This window comes from Falco punctatus (assembly GCF_963210335.1).
Source record: "Falco punctatus genome assembly, chromosome: 2".
NCBI lineage: Eukaryota > Metazoa > Chordata > Aves > Falconiformes > Falconidae > Falco > Falco punctatus.
In genome coordinates this window covers 31,336,994-31,342,327 of record NC_137581.1, presented here as the reverse complement: position 1 = coordinate 31,342,327, position 5,334 = coordinate 31,336,994, and the positions used below count along the sequence as shown (strand labels likewise).

Genomic DNA, 5,334 nt, shown 5'->3' with positions numbered 1-5,334 from the left:
TGGGATGCTGAAGACACCATTTTTCTCCTCTCCCTTCTCTGGGTCTCCGCATGCTCCACTCAGATTTTTCACACTGTGCTCACCACCTCTTCTCTCTCTCACTGCTGCTGGCTTTTCTCAGGCCATTTCTAGTTTCCTGCCTGGTCACACCTGTAGGAAGAAATAGGCTTTTCATTAGCACTTTCTGAAGCTAGATCTATGTAGTACCATGGGTGTGAAGCACCTCACGCCACTCTGCGATGGGTTAGGATAGCACATCTATGATCCTGGAAGAAGGATGAGAGTGGCAACAGAGATGCCCATAACTCCATCCATATGTCTATAGCCTTCTGGACTGCAGAAACCCAGCCCTGGAGTTGATCAGTATTCACTTCACCCATTGCTTAATCCTGCAAGCTTTGATGAGTAACAATCCTTTCTCTCACTTTCGCTGTGCTAATAATTCTGCTTCTCCATATGCTGAATGTTTCACACCCATTCTGGGATCCAGGAACTGAGAAATGTTACACATATATAAAATTTTACCCAAAAAAAGTTGGTGTGCCACAGAAGTCGGAGCACAAGAGTGCCCTGCTTTGACTGCCATGGGAACCAGGAAGAAAATGTGAAACTAATACTAAACTTTCCAAAGTCCCACATTACACAAGGTACCCCAATTCCCCTATGAGGCAGAAAAGCTAAATTTAGCTGCAAATTACATTGCTTCCAGGAGGAGAATGTAATGATGGTTTACAGCATCCAGTGGATAAAACTGTGTGAAGCACCCAACCTGATGCTTGCAGAGCTACCCATCAGTGATGCTTTACTTCATTTAAAAAATCCTAAATCACAGGATTTACTAACGTCAACCTTATTTTCCCTCTTCAATGAGAAGCATCACTAAGGTGCAAATTCATTCCAGCTAGCTTAAGTCTCCTCAATTAGGAAGCTAATGGAAAGGCATGAGGCTCTTTAGAGGACAATCCAGACCTTCACTGAAGAGAATTTCAGTCTCTAGAGCTGCAGAAATAGCACAAGCTTTCATAGAATCTCCGGTGGCAGATTAGAAGCTATTGTCTGGAAATGATCCAACAAATTCACTACAAAGTATTGCTGTCAGCATGAGATAGAAATGTGATAATAAGAAAAGCTACAATAGCCCTCAGCATATTTGTTTAGTATTTCTTACATCCCTATTTTCTGTTTCTGATTTTGTGTTTGATTGTGAGCCCTTGTCCCTTCTTTCTCTCCCCCTTTCCCTCCCTTCCTTTCTCACACCCATTTACTTCTCTTACCAGATATCTCCAATTTCCTCTGTTCCCATACTTGCCTCTCTGCTCCCGTCCTCCTTCCTTTTGCTGTGAAAGCTGAGGTCTCTGACTGAATGTCCCTCTTCCTTGTGAACAAGTATCTTTGGAGCAATTTATGGGCGTGTGCACTAGGGAATACACTTCCTCCTTTCATGAAGCTCACATGGAGAAGAAACAGGAGTTACAGGCAGAGGTGCAGGATGCAATGCTGCAGAGAAGTAAGGAAAGTTTCTCCACAGCCATTGCCACTATATGCCCAGAAATCCCAGAACAACAAGAATAAGGCGGCTCCCTGAGGAGAATAAGAAGTTGGAAGAAATTCAGCTTTTTCTGTCATCCCATGAGCTGCAAGGCAGGGGAAAAGACTCATGATTTCCCCCCACTTTCCTGCCACCCTGTTGAAATCAACAGCTCTCCTCACGCACAGAAACAGGAGCTGGTGTCATCCCCACTCACTGTCATTCACCCTCAGACATGACCCCTTCATATTGCAATGCAAGTTAGCTTCTCCGTTTTTCTTTCATTAATGTCCCACTTTTCCCATCTTCCTACCCAGTCCCTCTCACGCACAGGCTTCCTGCCGTGCCGTTGTAGGCATGCCTCTATGCAGAATCCTTACAGAGCACCAGCACACAATGAATCTAGCTCAACTGCCTACCATCGACACCTGGCCACTCTGTGGGGATAGTTTCATCCTGGCAGGTCTTGAACTTATGTCAATACCATCAGCTCCTGTTTCTCTATGCCCATGAACATTAAATCAGATGGAAAAAATCATCGGCCTGAGGAGTTTACAGACCACTTCAAGGAGCAGGAGGTGAAACAAAGCACCTGAGGGACAGAGCAGCAACGCTGCAGAAGACAACACATGCCACTTCAATAAATAAGTGGGGTTCAATACAGTCATCCTGACAGCAGTGTATCGCACCAAAGAAGCTGAAACAAGAAAATGGTCTCACTGTTGTAAAGGAGATGAGCTCACTCCATACAGAAACAAGGGAAGAATGGTGGCAAGGCTGGTCATAACAATGGTAACAGTGGACAAGAGTTAGAAGAACAGGAAGAGGATGAAAAAAAGACAGGCAAGCATGTTGGTGGTGAAGCTTTCAAAACTGTTGCTTTCAAAACGTCATGCAAAGAAGGGAAAGTCTAGATGAGGTTTTTCCCACGAGGAAAGGATTTCATCCACAATCTCAATGTGTCCTGTGTGACTGTATTAATAGTTACTGCATTACCTCACACAAAGTGATGAGGGTGTGACACCCTCTGTCATCTTAATTACTAACCAGGTGCTACTGGTTCCAGTGCCCCAGCAGGAAGAGAAAAGGCCTTGTAATGGGAGGGGTAAAGATGCTCATGTTCATTTGCCTCATTATGAGATGGCCACTGTGTTTGCTAGAAGGACATACACTTCTCCCTGCTCTCAGCTTATTACAAGCCCATCCAAAGGAGAGGGCATAACACCTCTCCCATCGATGTCCATGAACTCACCAAGAGATCCCGCAGTTCCCAGCAGCTTTATGCCCTGCACTCCTCAGGAAACTCAGGAACCCAAGGAGCCACACCAGCAGGTATCCTATCTTGGAAGAGGGCAGGAGGCAGCACGTCCCACACGCTGGTCAGCACACCCACAGGTGAACCTTCCACAATGAAAACTCTTTGTCTGAGGAAGCACTGGCTGAACTGGGCCTCTACTGCCTCCACTGCGAAGCCTTACCATACCATTTGCTCAGGCTACAAGTCATAATGGAAATTATCAGAATGGAAAAGTTGGTGGAGCGGTGGAGCTAGCAGGGAATTATCCATCAGTGCTCATTAAAACTGAATAATCGGAAAAAAAGCTGCCTTCTTCCAATGTGAAAATAATGAATGACATGTGGTCAGGTGAAAAATGAGTAAGAAGACAAGAAAGTAATTTTCAGTCCCTTCTGCAGCTCAGCAGTCATAAGCCTTCCATTAGTTCTTGTTATAAAGAGATGATGAATTAATTAGGTTTTGCCCAGGGCATGTCACTTTAATTAAATATCTATTCAAACTAGGAAAACAGGAAAATGGTTTATTTTCTTTCCTAATTCCTCAGCAAGAGCTGAATATTTTCTTACATCATCTCAAAGAATAACAAACAGTTCTTATTAGGACTGAAGTCTGAAATCCTTAATGAGGCACAGAAATTAAATCAAAGCAGCGACTTGTATAATATACAGTTTACAAAAATTAGTCACATGTTAGATTGACAAACTACCAGCTTGTTTAAATGCTCTGTATGTTATATTTGACATGAAATGAAATCCCCCACAGCACTTGAAATACCACAGTGCTTTCTGCGAGCCTTCACTTGCAGAATTGCGTAGTGATTGGTGCCATAGAAATGCTTCCAGGAGGATCTGACCTGCTTCAAAATAGCAACAAGACAGCCTGCCAGGTAGAAGCAGAGTTCATATTGCTGGGATATGACTCAGCTGGATTGTTCCTATTGACCTTGGCTATAAATACAAAAGCTGTGGAGGGATCCCTTTCACATCCAGATCATTAGGTGCTTGAACTAGCCCCCTAAAGTAAGTGCCAGAGCTCCCCACCTAGAGCACAGAGAATGAGGTAGGTGTCCTCAAACGTCTTCAGAGGAAGAGGAGTCTGCCTGTCCACACCTGCCTTAATCGGCACTGACAGCAGGCAGAAGTAATATCCCTCTGGAGATCCTCAGATTAAAATATTACTTGACCTTTGGGGCTTTTTGAATCACTTCGCAAGAGTACTTTGGTACAATCTCTGTTTGGTGTACAGAGAACAGTGTCTCTGCACAAGTGGCCTGCCTGAAAAGGCTGTTCCTGCCTCCGTTGCTCTACCTACCTTGAGATACTGCTAAACATCCAGAAGTTACCTGTGGGGAGCAGAGAGGAAGGTGTCTGTTCAGAGGAACATAATTACAACTAAGGCAATATGTGCACAAGGTACTCAAAAGCCAGACTGCTTCACGAGCCGATCATAGGTTTTTATTTTGTAAACTAGAAAGACTACTTTGTTCTTCTTCGGTTTCACATAGCATCTTGTGTAATGGAGCCAGGAATCCTACAGGGACATCCACATGAGGTAAGTGATGAAGTCCTAAACCTGAACTTGCACAACTCTTCACTTTTAACAGCTTCCCGCTGGCAGGAACATGCAAAAACTTTAAACAGAAAATAAACGTGCTTTCTAGGTGTTCTGTTCTCGTGGCAGGGAGGGGGGAAAGAAAGAAAAGGCATAAATATAAAAAATGACAGTCACTGGTTAGAATAAAGTTCTTCAATGAAAGCTGAAAAGGGCCTGTCCAAGGAGGCTGGTTACAATGTGTGATTAAATGCATCTTTTCATACTTTGCTTTTGTTCTTGTGTTCTGACATCACTCATTTGGCCCTAGCCATTCATGCCTTTCAAAAGGCAGTTTCATTATTTGTGTTTACTCGTGAGCAAGGGGACTTCAGTAAAGTCATGAGAAAAGAAACTAAGGTAGTAACTTGAACCTTTTGGATCACTTAATCAAATCTGTTCTTGCAAGCTGTGCGTGAAAAAGACTGGCAGCTCAAGGCTTATGACGAAAATTAATTCATTTCGCCACAACACATCAACCACTGACATTTTTCCCATGCATTTATCAGTAGGGAAGCTGCACAAAATCTTGTTGTTTGTCAGTCTTATTAAACTAGCTAACAAAGAAGGTCATTTGTTAGCAATGCAGATGAGCTCTGAAACACTCCATCTCTTTCTCCAGTCATTGCAATGTTGTGAATTTGTGCAGGAAGTTTCCTCCTGAAGAATTTCAGATATATAAGAATGTTCTCAACAGTGCTAACCATACGCTATTGTACAAAGAGAAAAGCTAGCAATGCCATTTCTCTCATGAATTTATTGTATAAAGACATTATAGGTGTGTTTGGTGCATGTAATGGTACAAGGTCACACCTCTACTGTTAATTATGTCTGGCTCCGCTGGGATAGAGCATAGGAGCCCAGCCTGCACCTAGCTAGCAAGTAAATCAGGGCTAACCTATTTTTTTATCGCTTTCAG

At 43.3% G+C, this 5,334-nt stretch overlaps 1 long non-coding RNA gene across 1 annotated transcript in view; it reads left to right on the top strand.

The window, feature by feature from the left end:
• Positions 1-1,555: 1,555 nt before the first annotated feature.
• LOC308058786 overlaps positions 1,556-5,334 on the top strand; it is a 29,256-nt gene continuing 25,477 nt past the window's right edge. The window contains exon 1 of the long non-coding RNA XR_013925964.1: positions 1,556-4,376. This is a non-coding gene — a long non-coding RNA (uncharacterized lncRNA). The remainder of the gene's footprint in view (positions 4,377-5,334) is intronic.